The sequence below is a fragment of the Alligator mississippiensis genome, chromosome 1 (genome assembly GCF_030867095.1).
Source record: "Alligator mississippiensis isolate rAllMis1 chromosome 1, rAllMis1, whole genome shotgun sequence".
NCBI classification, from domain to species: domain Eukaryota; kingdom Metazoa; phylum Chordata; order Crocodylia; family Alligatoridae; genus Alligator; species Alligator mississippiensis.
In genome coordinates, this window is record NC_081824.1 from 238,258,868 (window position 1) to 238,274,318 (window position 15,451).

The window sequence follows — 15,451 nt, forward strand, 5'->3', positions numbered from 1 at the left end:
CTTCCACCTCCCAGGGGCCTACCCACATTAAAAGAGTGGATACTATGTGGGGAAGCAGGGAAACTCATATTCTCACCCTCCCTACCTCACTTGTATTACTGCTCCTCCACTTTGCCATGAAGACTTTGCAACTCACTGAGCCAGAGAAAGACCAAGTACGAGCATGACCCACTGGTTAGCACACTCAGCAGCCCATGAGAGACCTCTCACTGGCTTGAGTATGCTTTCTGGACCCATGAAACTTTTAGTAGTCCAGAGACCAAATATGACTCAGGATCTCTGTGCAGGCTCTTGGAGGCCAAAACCCTTGTTGAGCAAACACTTCTTGAAATGACATCTCTCTCTCTCTCTCTCTCCTTTCCTCCCCACCTGAACCTTTCCCCACCCCTGCTGCTACAAAAGCACATGCATCTCTTCCCATCTGGCCCAAACTGCCATGTGTTTCAGTGCAAGTATGTTTATATACCTTCTATAAGAACAGTTTTGTTCCTTTTTAAAATTTTGCACTGTCCCACCCCTTCCTGCACATACGTAAAGGTAGTAACTTTAGCTATACTCCCAATGCTCCCTACTGTCCTGGTAGAGCAGCACTCCCCACACCACTACTGCTGGCTTCATATCCAGCACTCGCCACCTGCCCCGATCTGGCTACAGGCTGCTGCAGGATGGGGGAGAGGCGGCCACACTGAGATACCTGCACACTCCCAGCCAGGATTGCTCATGGATTGCTAAACCTTAGAGGGAACATTGTTCCAGACCTCTGGGGAGCCTGGCAGGGCAGATGACACAGCACTGTGGGCCAGATCTGGCACATGGGCCAGAGATTGAGAAACCCTGTGGTAGAGGATGGTCACATTCAGTGGTGCTTCATATTCCAGCTCATCAAGGAACACACTTACACTTGTACCCAAATTGAATTTCAAGTGAAGATAAATCCTCTAACACAGGGGCGGGCAAAATATGCCCCACAGACCAGATCTGGCCTGCCAAACGCTTTCTTTTGGCCCAACAATTTGTGCCCCATCCAGCCATTCCACCAACGAGGGTGCTATCAAGGTGCCCACGTGTACATGCAGCCCCAAAAATGTACCCTATTGCTTTGCTCCCACCCTCATGGGCGGAAGGGCCTGGCCAGTCAGCGCGCAGCTTCCGTGGAGGGCTGCTGCTGCCGCAGCCCTCGGGACCTGCTTGCTTCCCCGTCTCCTGCTTGCTTCGGGTGGCAGATAGGGAAGTAGTGGGGCTGGGGCTGGTGGCAGAGTGGAGCCCGTGCCTAGTGGGACAGGGGTCATGGCAGCATGGAACTGGGGTGGGCAGCAAGTGGATGTGAGGGAGAGTGGGGGATGTAGGACCCCCCCACCACACTCCCCCAGTGGCATGCAGCCCTGGCAAGTGGTGGCAGTAGCAGCAGCAGATGGGGTGCTCAGGGTGCAGGTGCCCAGCAAGGCATGGCTCCGACCAACACTGCACATTGCAGCGAGGGGTGCAGCCTCCATGCAGCTGCCTGTATCACCGGCAGTTCCTGCCACTCACGCACAGCCCCTGCACTTGCACAGCAGGGAGGGAAGCCCCATATGCTGGAGCCAGGTGCCTGTCCTGGCTTCCCTCCCTGCCGGTGATACAAACAGCCAAACATTTCTTTCAGTCTTTGAATTTCGGGCTCCCCTGGGCCCCCAACATTTCCGCAAGTGATGGAAGGCAAAGGTAGGCACCCCACCTTCAGGGCACTGGTGGGGCAAGCACACACCATAGGGGCAGTCAGTGGGCCTTTGACTCTTCCTACCCAGGGGACCACCAAGGTCCCAGCAGGAGATAGAACCCTCTCCCACCACCATGCTGTTTGCTGACAGGTCACCACTTCAGGGCACTGTTGGGGCAAGTACACAGCACTGGGGCACTGGTGGGACTGGGGGGTGCCCACCCAGTGAACCATGAACTTTTTGCTAAGTGCCTCTTTGAAAGCAAAAAAAAAAGCCTTGTCTCAGTGCTAGACAATCTTTTGCCCCTCACCAATCTAGGGTATCCCACAGGCTCCCTATAATGTTGGCTCTCTCTGCAAGCATCCAGAGTTGCTTTGCCCTGCAGCCAACAATTTGTTTCAGTCTTCGAATTAGGTGCTTCCCTTGATCACCCCAACAATTCCCCAAGCGATGGAAGGCAAAGGTAGTAAGCACCACCCCCCGAACCTAGTTTAGGGTACTGATGGGACAAGCACACAATGGGGCAGTCAGTGGACTTTGGAGTTTGCCCACCCAGGGGACCACCAAGGTCCCAGCAAGAGAAAAGATCCCTCCACCAAAACCGCTTCTCAGCCCCAGCCCCAGCCCGAAGCACTATCACCAACAGATTTTTTGCAGTATACACACAACTGTACTGGATGTGGGTATGAAATGCACGCTGTCCAAATTTGCTGACGACACCAAGTTGTGGGGCGAGGTGGGCACGCTGGAGGGGAGGAACAGAATCCAGCTAGATCTAGACAGATGACAGAGGTGAGCGGATGAGGATAGGATGGAATTCAATGCAGACAAGTGCAAGGTGCTGCATCTAGGGAGTAGGAACCAGCAACACACCTATAGGCTGGGGAACACCCTTCTTGTCAACACGGTGGCAGAAAGGGATCTTGGAGTCATTGTTGACTCCAGAATGAACATGAGCTGCCAGTGCTAGGTGTACCTTGTTATGCTAGCCGCACCTATTAAGGCTACCCGCACCATGTCGTGCATCTACAGACGCATCACAAGCAGCTCCAGGAAGGTGATCCTTCCCCTCTATGTAGCCGCAGTTGGAGTCAGGCCACAGATGGAGTACTGCATCCAGTTTTGGGCGCTGCACTTCAAGAGGGATATGGACAGCATTGAGAGGGTCCAGAGGAGGCCCACTCTCCTGGTCAAGGGGCAGCAGGGCAGGACCTACAAAGAGAGGCTAAAGGGCCTGAACCTGTTCAGCCTCCACAAGAGAAGGCTGAGAGGGGATCTGGTGGCCTTTTACAAACTCACCAGAGGGGACCAGACTGTGCAATGGGCTCCCAAGGGAGATGGTACTCTCTCCTACCTTGGGGGTCTTCAAGAGGAGGCTGGACAGATATTTGGCTGGGGTGATATGATCCTGTCACCCATTCCTGCCTGGGGCAGGGGGTCAGACCTGATGATCTGTTTAGGTCCTTTCCAACCCTTTGTACAGTACCAAAACTTTCATTTACGGAATTTTAAGTAAGAACAAACAGACAAACAAACAGCAATGGTCATTGAATAATCAAGCAGAAAACAATAGTTCCTCATCATCGTTGGGACTGGAGATCATTGTTTTCCAAAAAGACAAGTTTGAAATCTTTACAATGCCTCCTGAGTATTACTCTGCTGTTGCTTTCTGTGAAAGAAAGGAAGAATGAAAGGAATTTTGCTTTCTTCTCACCCTACTTAATTTAGATTTCTAAAACTCTTTACTATTATATACCTACCTAATCAATCACTGTCCTGATTGATAGTATTGTTCTTCAGCCTGGGTTGTGGCATCTCATGTTGAGAGGCGAGCAACAGCTAGGAGGGGAAATTACATTCAGCGGTTAGCCTGTTCCCAAATCTCAACTAAAAAAAAATCAGTTGGTTTTAAGACTTGAAAAGTACCCCACAGTCAGGTAACTTACCAATGTCTGGCACTCTGACTCTCGGTCTTGGTCCCAAAACAGCAGCTGGTGGTCGGAGGATTCCAACTGGCACAGTGCTGGCAAAGGTGGGGTGTGGGACCATGTTAAAAGCAGGAGTATGGATGAGAACCACTGTGGGTGGCATTAGGGCTAGCACTCTTTGAGTGGATATGGGTGGAGGAGTGGGTGCCTGTGCCTGAGGCAGTGGCAAATGCATTCTGTTCACCAAAGGGCTTGGGTAACAGGTTTTGAAGGTGCTTTGGCTGAATTGTTCACCCTGTCCTCCTACCTGGGTTGAAAGCAGGGATGGTAGCCCCTGCTAAGGCCACAATGCTGCCAAGTTTCAAGGAAATAGGTGCAGGGGGTTCTGGGAAACTGCACCTCAGGCTGCTGACAGGCAAAACGCATGACATGGGTGCTTGTGCGACTGACTGTGTCTGTGTTAAGTCACGGGGGGGGGGAGGGGGGGGGAAAACTGCAGGCCTGCTAGGTCTGCTGTGGCCATGAAGCCTGCCAGCTGTCAAGGAGACAGGTGCAGGAGGGTTCTGGGGCCCTGCACCTCTGGCTGCTGACAGGCAGAACTCGTGACATGGATGGGTGACACTGTGTGTGTGTTAAGGTGTGCCCTCACTGGGGCTGGGGCATCTACACAACACGGTAGTATACCCCAATGAAGGCTCCTCCTACCCTACAGCCTCAGTCCAGTCCACCGCTTTACAAGGCAACAGGTAAGACAATCTGGTGTCTTTTTAGTAGCCCAACTGTATAGTTAGAGAAATGTATCTTAGCAAGTTTTGGGGTTGAAAAACCCTTTGTCAGGCTGAGGAAGCACCTGCAGTTGGTGTGTCTGCTGGTCCTGGATGGAAGAAATAGTAAAGAAGTCAGAGGCTGGCCTGGCATGCAATGCAGGCAAAAAAGCCAGTCAGTGAAAATGGAAATGGAGGCATCAGGGGGTGAGGGATAGGTTGGGGTGGGCGGGGGGCAGAAATGTAGCAGAGAAGGTAAAAGTACCTGGGGAGTCAGATGTCCAGCAGGCTGCAGTGTGTCAGAATTCTACTTTCCATATTGAGTCCATGAATTTTTGTACCTACTACCTAGGAGGCTGATGAAGAGCAGTTCATAGGCCCAACTCTGAAAAGTGGTCTGTACATTCAAACAAGCACCTAACCTCATCACCAGAACTGAAGCCAACTTCCTACAGCTCAAAACAAAACCTGCCAACAATCTTCAGTACCCCTACAAACTGCACACCAGAATCTATCAAAGACGACAATACCCAACTACCTGTGGGGGCACGTTTCTCGCCAAAAAAATCACTCTGTCTCCAGTCTCTCAGGCCTCATCCTGAGAAGGAACAATTTACAAACCTCTTTTCACAGGCGGGCCTATGAACTTCACTTCATCAGCCTCCTAGGTACAGAAACTCATGGACACAATATAGATTAGACAGTGGAATTCTGACACTGCAACCTGCCAGACACCTGACTCCCCAGGTACCTCTGCACTTTTACCTGCTCTGCTATATCCCCCTTCCCCCCATCCCACCCCAGCCTGTTCCTCACCCCCTGATGCCTCCATTTTCATTTTCATTGACCGGCTTTCTTGCTTGCATTGTATGCTAGCCTCGGGCTTCTTTACTATTCCTTCCTTCAGAAACAGCACACACAAGAACTGCAGGTGCTACCTCAACTTGACAAAGGGTTTTTCAACCACAAAGCTGGCATCCCAGGCAGCTAAGCTGAGCTCACCTGGAGCCTCACAACTTCACTGCAACCAGCAAGCCTCAGGCCTGTCAAAGATGTGACAGGTCTGGGCTTTCCCCAGACAGGACTGTACTCATGCATGCATTAGCTGGAGTTTATGGTGCCTCCTCCCCGCCTTTCACCAGGGCATCCTTGGTCCTGGCATTTATGGGGCTGCCATGCTGCCAGCAGTCCCACCAGGCCTCCCTATCCTAGCAGGATGCAGTTTTAGTGGTCATGCCCAGGACCTGGGGCCTCCTCCTTCCCCATAGTCCCAGTCCATACCTCCAAGTTCATCCTGGCAGGGGAGCTCAGCAGGGACATGTTCTTCCCCTGCTGGCTGGTGATGCAGTGAGTGTCCCCTCCAGCTGAGAGTGGGGTATTAACTGGTTTTTAAAAAATGAAAAAAGGAAATAGGTGCTGACAGAGTGAGGAGGGTGGCATTCACTCCATCTGCACCTGGAGTTTGGGGAACCCCACCAGCGGGAGGTTCACCTTCAAGAACACCAGCTACTCCACCAAACCAGGATCCAAGCAGGTGTGGTGGGGTGTCACTATTTCCCCAGCAATGCTAAACACCCTCTTGCTTGGAACACTGGTCGGTAGACAGGACAGGTGCTCACAGGCAACTGTGGCCAGATCCGGCTACATCTGGCTGCGGCTTGCCCAGTAGGCCAAGGGATCACGCAGCTGTGCCTCCACGTCCTCGGCAAGATAGGTAGTCATCAAGCTTGAGTGCTACCTGCCTGATGGTGGGGTCTAGTGCCTCTGGACCCCTCCATGGAAGCCATGCCCTTGGCCCACATTGGCAACGCCTGTGGTGGACGAGGAGACTGGCTGGTGGATGGCATGCTAGCATGAGACAGTGGATACCCCTCTTCCACGTCCCCCTGCCTCCACCAGTCTGCCCCCCTGACTCTCTTCACCAGCACCTCCATCCACTGATCCAGGCTTTGACTGTGGCATACATTGCTCTTCACCCTCAGGTCACAGATGGTGGCCAGCACGTGGCCTGTACTGGCCCACAAGGGATCAAGCCATTTCCTGATACCCTCCTTCAGCCACCTCACCAGTGCCTGCACGTCCAGTGACAGCAACTTGCCCCAGCCAGGAACATTGATCCCCTGGAAGCTCTCCATTTGGCTCTGAAATTCCCTCACTATGGGGATCACCTGGCTAAGGAGGGCATCGGCAGTGCTGAGGGTCTCGATGGCCTTGAGGAAGGGCTTGAGGACCACCAAGATCTGGGAGATGGTATCCCACTCAGCTCTGTGCAGGGGGCCGCGGATCCCAATTTCCCCGAGCAAGGGCATCTCACAGATGGCCTTCTGTTGCTCCACCAACCTCTTGAGCATCAGGGATGTGGAGGTACACCGAGTCTCCACATCCTGCATGATTTTGTGCTGTGGGATGTTCAACTCTGTTTGTTTGTCCCACAGCATCTTGCCCCCCTTGATGCTCTGGTGGAAGCAGCCTGCTACCTTCTTGCATTTTGAAATGCACTTGCTGGTGGTACTGGCACCATCACTGGCAGCTCTGCCCCCTTGAAGGCGTCTCTGACAATGAGGTACAACTTCTGTGCCACATAATGGATGCCAACAAAGTTGGCATCACGGACCACCTTGGCCATATTGGCCCCATTGTCGGTGACCATGAACCCGCGGGTGAGCTCGCCCGGCCCAGACAGGCACCCCTGCACCAAACAGTTCATGGCCCTCATGATCTCTTGCTGTGTGGGATTCATCCATCACCTTGGCTTGAAGGAGAGCCCACCAACGGCCTGACTGGTCACACCAGTGCCCTGTGAGGGAGACGTAGGTGTGATCTTCACCCTGGCTGCTCCAGATGTCCAAAGTGAAGTGTAAGGCCACCTGTGGACCTGCCTTGTGCAGCTTCTCCCTCAAGTACTCCCTGCATGCCTTATACAGGGAGGGTACCACTGTCCTGCTGCAGGTGGTGCATGTGGGCACTTGGTAGGATGGGGCCATGAGCTACCCGAACCCTGGCTGCTCAACTAAGGAGAAGGGTTGGCCACTGACAGCAAGCATCTGGGTGATCTCACTCGCTCTTGCAACATGCCCCATTGTTCCAGGGTGGCCTGCCTCTGCTTTGGGGGGATGGAGGCTTTGGAGCAAGATGGAGACTTCCTTTTAGGCATGCTCCCACTGGTGCCAGGCTGAGGAGAAGCAAGGGCAAGGGGGTGGTGCCTGTGGAGATACATCAGCATCCCTGTGGTGCTCATATGTTTTGTTCCCTTGCCGCGCCTGATTTTGACTCACCAGTGCAGGCAGATAATGTATGTGGGATCAGCTGCCAGCTCAAAATGATCCCAGACCACACTACCTGCTCGGTTCTGAGGTGCAGGTGCATGTGTGGATGCTGCACTTTTCCCCCCCTCAGCAGGCAGAGGCACATCAACACGAGGACTAGACTCATCTGATCTGCTTGCCTCTGCCTCTACCTCAGCCTCCTCCAAAGTGCCTTCTGGGGAAGGAGACCCGGCTTTAGGGGAAACTTGAGAGGTATGGAGCACAAACTCAGATGATTCCCCCTCCTCACCCAGAATTTCCCTTGCTAGGGCACTGAGATTCAGCTCCAGCTCCAGCTCTTCCTCTGTCACTGGAAGGCTCAGAGTGGGAAGTGAAATGGGGGAGAAGAAGGCTGTCATGCTGGTGCTAGTGCTGATGCTTGTTGTCATGGTGGTGGTGAGCGGGGGTTATGGCTGGTGCTCTTGGAGGGGATGCAGTCTCAGGCGCAGGCAGTGGCACTGACACCGCTCCCCTCTCCTTGCTGCTTGTGGAAGCCTCATCTCTGCTAGTTGGAGGAAAGAGGCTGTGTCTCATTTTGGTGGGGGTGGGAACTTACACTTTTCCCTCTACCCCCTATTCTGCCGCTCCCTGAAGGCTTGCCACTACCTACCTTTCCACCACACTTCATGGTGTGTTTCATGTATAAAACCAAATATAATGTCTTCCTTCCTATATAAATTCAATACTGTGTGTGGGTGCAAAGAAACTATAAATGTATAAAAACAAATATAAATGTGTCTTGCTTCCTATATAAATTCTATAATGTATGTATGTATGTATGTATATATGCTGCAAGCTTTAAATGTATAGAAATAAAATATATGTAGCAGGCTTACTGTCTTGGAGCTTGGGTTGAGTAACCGGATTGAGGGTCTACTGTTTGATTGGTGGAACCCACCCTCCAATCCGGAGGCAGCACAAGGGAAGCAATGCCCCGCCCTTTTCCAAAGGGAGGGGGCAAGAAGCAACTGGATCTGAATCAGAACTGCACCAGTCAGGTCCAGAGAACATGGGGGGTGGAGCCCCTAAAGAGTATAAAAGGAGCGTGCTCAGCATGCTACGGAGAGATGACAAGGGACAGTGAGGAGCTCCAGAGACAGCCATCCTTGGGACCCCACTTGAGCTTTAACGATGCATGAATTGGTGCATAGGGATCAGGCTCTAGGAGCCGCTCGAGGTGACTTGAATCTGCGAACCTGGCAAGCAGCTGGGCAGTCGGTGTGCAGGTCACCACATGGAGAGCTGGCCCTAGGAGCAGCTCGAGGCTACTCAGGCCCCACACGGTGTGTGGATCAGCACATGGAAAATCTGCCCTGGGAGCAGCTCGTGGCTGCTCGGGCCTCACTCGGTGCGTGGGTCAGCACATGGAGGACCCACCTGGGAGCAGCTCACTGCTTCTCAAGTTAGCCCCAGCCCTAGGCTGAGTCGTGCATCCAAAGATGCATCTCAAGCTGGTCCAGAGAGGTGATACTCTCCCTCTACGCGACATTGGTCATGCCACAATTGGAGTACTGCGTCCAGTTCTGGGCACCACACTTTAAGAAGGATGTGGCCTGCCTTGAGAGGGTTCAGAAGAGGGCCACCCACTTGGTTGGAGGGCAACAGGGCAGGCCCTATAAGGAGAGGCTGAGGGACCTGAACCTGTTTAGCCTCCTCAAGCGGAGGCTGAGGGGGATTTGGTGGCTGCCTACAAACTCGTTAGGGGAGATCAGCAGCAAATAAGAAGGGTCCTATTCCCTCCAGCAGCACCTGGGGTGATGAGGAACAATGGCCAGAAGCTGCTGGAGAATAGGTTCAGGTTAGAGATTAGAAGGCACTATTTCACTGTAAAGGTGGCTAGGATCTGGAACCAACTTCCTAGCAAAGTGTTCCTCGCTCCTACCTTTGGTAAATTCAAAAAGAGGTTGGATGAACACCTGTCTGGGGTCATGTGATCCTAATGTGTGCTGGGGCCAGTGGCGGGGGGGTCAAACTAGATGATCTATTTAAGTCCCTTCTGACCCCTAACTACTATGAAACTATGAGTCACTGGAGCCCCGCAGTGAAGCTCTGCCTTTAACTAAGTAGGGAGGGCCCTAACCAGAGTAGGGCCAGGGAAAGGGAGGACCCCCAATGTGAGACCTGGGAACCAGAGCCTATAAGGTTCAGCTGCTGTGAGAGACAGAGCCCTGGGCTGCCTAGTGCAGGGTGCCAGGCCACTGAGGAGAGCCAAAGGTGCCGCTGGAGAAGCTCTTTTGGGATCGGCCTCCAGGGATGAGCCTTGGTTGCTTCAGAGAGGAAGTGTGAGTTGTTGGGGAAGTGGGCCCCGCAGGGGAGGTGGGAACAGGATAGGAGGGTCTGCCGCCTCCACCCTCCATTGCGGGAGGGACGTGTCCACATGCCAGGACCCTAAAGGGGAGGGGCTCCCTTGTAACCTTAACTACCTTGTTCAATATATTAATTATTATATATGTTGTAAATTATATGATTTATGTGAATTGGGTGATATTATGTGTAGTGTCATATGCTAAGCTTTATTGTAAATATTTAATGTTTTAAGTATTCATTAGAGTAATAAACTGTATATAGTTAAGCACTCTGGCTCTGTAGAGAGGAGAGGGAACTGCTCTAGTAGCCGGCCCCTCCATCAGCACCCTGCCTGACCCCCACCACTGTCATTGGAGGACAGGGCACACCCCCCTGGGTGTACCCGAGCTACATATACATGTATTTCCCTTCCTATATAAATTAAATTCTGTAGTGTAATCCTATCCAATATAATTATAAAATTGAAAAGAATAAATTAATGAATGTAATACTACAAAAAAAAAAAAGTGTAAGAAAGAAAAAGATATTCTGAAATCCCACTTGCTAGGCTAGCAGTAGCAAGTAAGAAATGAATGGTAACCTTTGTAGTCTGATGCTGCTGAGCTGCTGTAAAACAGCTCAGTAATTGACACCAAGGCAGAAAGCAGGCCAGTTCAAACAACGCTGCTTTTTATGCTGTTTTTCCATCCCTCCTCCAGAGCACTGGGATTGGAAGGGACCTCAGGGAAGGAGCACAGTCAGTGGCCAGCTACACAGTCAATATGAGAGCAGTCCTTCCCCTCCCTTTGCAGTCTTGCATTTGCTGGCAATGGCTGTAGTGTAAAAAAATGTATCCACCAGTTGGCTAGCAACAGTATAGTTGAGTAAAAAAAGTCTATCCTGTTTTAGCTTTATTGTCATTTCTCAATGGAATTGATTGCAATCTATTTATTGTGAAAAAAATAAAGATGAGGAGGAAAAAAATTCTGATTTGTACTTGCTCCTGCTTGATTTCATGGACCTGGGAGGCAGGGGGGAGTGGGTGGGGAGCGATTTGCAGCCGAGGGGGGCAGGGGGGGCGGGGAGTGAGTGCGGTTGCTTTGCAAGCTGGACACAAACAGGGCCCACATTTCAGATTGGCCTCCCCTCCAGGCACCTCAATAATATATCTGGGGATAGACATCTGATGCATATAATCTGTATATATAGATAGTCAGCCACATGTGTGTGGCTATCCATCCAGAGACAGAGTACCTCTGGATGTGCAAGTACATCATAAAGGCCACTTAGGTGAGCAGGAAGAAAGGGAATATGTCAAGGCCTAGGCCAGCTTTTGCAATGCTTATATAATGCTTTATCTCTGCAGCATGAGCAGTCAGTAAATGGACAAAGCACCCGTCTCAAACATCACCCCCATGAGGAGCTGTCCAGACATGACCAGATACCCCATCTCCAACCTCCAGTCTCTGCTCGGCTCCTATTTTCCCATGCAAACATCTGCCTGCACACTTGAACAGACCACCCTTCCAATGCAGCAGCTGGTAAGACACCCGCAAACTCCAGTACCCTTTGTGGGTACCGATCTGAAGGCATGCACTGGCCCATATTAGTTACTGAGCATGGGATTTAGGGGGACCACAGACCACAAATGCTGGAGGCTGTGAGGGGGAGAGGAACTGCGGGGAAAGAAAAACCCCCTGGGCGTAGTACTTTTTGAAACCATGGCCTTGGCTAATTAGCAGCTCCCTGGTTAGCTGAGACCCATCTGATGAGGACATGCCAATACCTAGTGTAGAAGAAGGAGGTATTACAATTTTCCTGAATTTGGATGAAGAGAAGTTCTTTCTGAATACACTTTATTCTGGAGAGGCCAGATTACCCTGGGATGCCTTAGGAATACTGCTCCTCATCTCCCTCAACTTCTCCCCGTTCTTTGAGAAGGCTGAGAGGACAGCTATGGCAAGGGAGTCCTGAACAAAGAGATGAGCTGTCTCCAGGGGGGTAGCGGGTTGAAGCAGTTGGGGGCGGGGGGGTCTGCAAACCTATCTCTGAAAGGTACTGCATGCAGGATTTTGTAAAGCAAATGCTGCATTGCAAAGAAAGCATTGGGGAAAAAATTCATTTTTGCATCACACCTCCCATAACAGTACAGCTGGGAGACTGTTTTGCAGGTGGTAACTCCAACCCCCTACATGGCAACCATAGCACACGCATTATAATGCATTTTAAAGACCTACTAAATTGTCTTTAAAGACTAGCTAAAGGCTAAAGGCCCTGAGTGGGGTAGTTTAGTCTTTTTTCTTACAGGACACCTCTGGCTGGACTGCACCCTACTTAACAAGTCCACCCTGCAACTCTTTCCAAATCTTTCCAGTAATGCCATGACTCAAAATCCCTCAGGCACAACATTCCCATCACTGAGGTGGGTGTCATCTCCGAAAAAAAAAATCAACCATCCCAAAGAAGACATGACACATCTATTATATACATCTATTATATTATATACATCTATATACATCTATTATTTACATCTATTATATCTATTATATACATCTAAACACTACACATCTATTATAAAGAAAAAACTTTACTGAACTGAGAACAAAAAACTGGTTGGGGCGGGGGGGGGGGGGGGGAGTTTTTACCTGTTCCTTCCTTTGGTGGGGGGGAAGGACCCCCGTTAGCCCTCCAAGAGCACTGGGGCACTGGCCGGCCCTTCTGCGCATGCGTGGTTTTAAAAGGGCCCGGCAACAGCAAAAGCCTCATTCAGGTCCCTGGCTCCAGAGCGAGACATGCAGGTGTAAGCCCACTGTGCCCCCATGAGCCTAGGGACCCCAAGAGAGACCCCAGAACCCCCAATGAGCCCCGGCCTCCCAGCAGGTAATCCGAGGCCCATGGAGGGAGGGACCTAAACAGCTGGGAGTGGGCTGAGTGGGCCGAGGAGCGTCACGCCCCGCCCCAGCTCCTACTTTGCCCAGCCTCCCCAGGGAGCTGCATGACTGGAGCCTCGTGAACAGGCTGAGCAAACAGGCACGCTCCTGGGCCTGGTGTGCAAGTTAGCTTGGGATGTTGCACAGGAGGGTGCGTGGGAGGGCCCGTGGCCTTGCCTGTGCACCCCCTAGAGTAGGAAGTCCCAGCCGCAGCCAGCCTATTAGCAGCATGCCATGGATGGGCACGCACCACATCCCGAGGGTCCCCTCGGGGTCTGCAGCCCCCCGCCTCTGGCTTCTCAGAGGCCTCCACCCAGACAGAGCCCATGGTTCTGGGCTCCAGGCAGATGCAGCCCCTAGCTCTTGGCTGTGGGGGCTGCCTGTCACTTTTTCAGACTCTGAGGCCCGGGAGCATGGCCACCTCCCCTTGTGAGGTCTGCTCCCTTTTAGGGTCTCTGGCACTCCAGCTGGAGGAGCCCCAGGCCGCAGTCAAGAGACTGCATGCTATCAGGGACTGTGAGCAGGAGACTGACTCCTACTGCCAGGTGCTTCACCTCCGGGAGGTAGGGAGTTGACCACAGTTGCCTTCCAGGACTGGGGAGGGCTCGAGGACCTCCCATGCTGTCCAGCCCAGGGGTTGGACCTAGGTGGTCAAGGCTCCAAGGCCTGCCACACGAGGGTCCCTGCCCCGCTGGAGCTTTGCAACAGGTACAAACCTCTTGCAGGCCCAGCAGAGCCTGCTAAATTGCCAGCTCCTGCAGGCAGCACAGGCTCCACTGTAGCTACCAGCCTCACTCTCCCTAAGACAAAATGCAAAGTGTATGTCATGGGAGACTCCATCCTGAGGGGGAGTCAGGGGGCAATCTGCCACCCTGACCCCTTAGCCTGGGAAGTCTGTTGCTTCCCGGGAGCCCGAATCTGACACCTTGTGGAGAAGATCCCAGAACTCCTCCAGCCCACAGACCACTACCCTATGCTCCTTATCCATGTGGGCACAAATGACACAGCTCGGAGTGCTCCCAGCTGGGTCATGAACTGCTACAGGGATTTGGGAGTGGGGCTTAGGGGGTTGGGGGCACAGGTGGTGTTCTCATTGATCCTCCCAGTCTCGGGCTATGGGCTGAGGAGGGAGAGGAGGATCGAGGTAGTGAAACAAAGACTGCAGCACTGGTGGCATCGTGAAGGCTTTGGCTTCCATAACCACAGTTCGCTCTTTGGAGAGAGAGGCGGTGAGCTGCTGGGAAGGGATGGCCTCCACCTCTCTCTGCTGGGGAGGAGGCTCTTCTCGGCCAGATGTTTTCCCTTCATTCTTATATAGAATAAAATCAGCCTTGAACTTGAGTTTTTAGCATAGAGGCTTGTTGACTCAACATGTTATTTTATTTGAATTACTTTAAAGATTGTACTAAATGTATACCTCACCCTATGCTATATTACATTCAAGTTTCTTTAAGATGGTTATTTTTAAAAAAAGGAAACTTTTAAAATAAAATTAAAATACAATTTAAATTTAAGAAAAATCCATTTTTTTAAGGATGATTAACCCCCCCCCCCCCCCCGCCAAAAAAAATAACCCTGCTCCAGCTACAGAATGTGGGGGCAGTCTGGCTTGTAGACTGTCTTTGTGCCACTCATCCTGCAGTAGAGGTTAACTTAATTATGTAAATGCAGCAAAACAGCTCCAACTTTTAAGATGGCCTCTTTTAAGATGGTTTTTAACTGTAAGTTCCTGCATTTTCTCTATCAGTGAAATGGGGCAAACTTCTGGGAGGTTGTAAGGGTTAATCAGTTAACACTTAAAGTGATTTAAGATCCTTAAATGGATTAGGGATGTGAAAGGTTAAAAGATTAATCATTTAACTGATAAGTGCAGTGATAACTGATTTCAGGGGTATTGGTTACAGCTGTGTTGTTCTAAGGATGTAATCAGGCAAGGTTCTTTGGGTAAATGTGGTATCTTTTCTTAGATCAGGTAAGTAGTTGGAAAACTTGGTTTTTGCAAGCTTTTGGGCACAAATACCTTTCTTCAGGCATAGGGAGAGGCTGCTGGTGTTTTGTGTGCTCTCCTGGGTGAAATAGAAGCCAATATGATGGCTGAAGACTACAAGCAGTGACCCCACCCTGAAGATTGCAGATCGCAAAGCCAGAAGATCATGTCCTACCAATCCTAGCCCGCCAATGGGACAAGGAGGATGACTGTCGCGTCTCACTCAGCGGAATCCATAGGCTTGTAAGGACAGCTGTCACTATAAAGAATAAACGCAAAGAAAAGGCTTTGGGTCTGTCCACCTGCAAGAAGGGGTTTTGCCTGTGTCCAACAAGACCTGACTCCATTTCTCGTGGTTGGTCTGGCTGGCCACCAGACTGACCCAAGCATCTTTAGAACTTGGTAACACCTTAACCTTTGCAGGACTGTCTAACTATCTCTGTGTGTGTTTGTTTCTTTTGTATAAATGAATGAATGATTGAGTATGTATGGGGATGAGTGAAGCAGATAACCTTACTGTTCTTTATTCCTTTTGTGTTTTATGTTTTATGTAC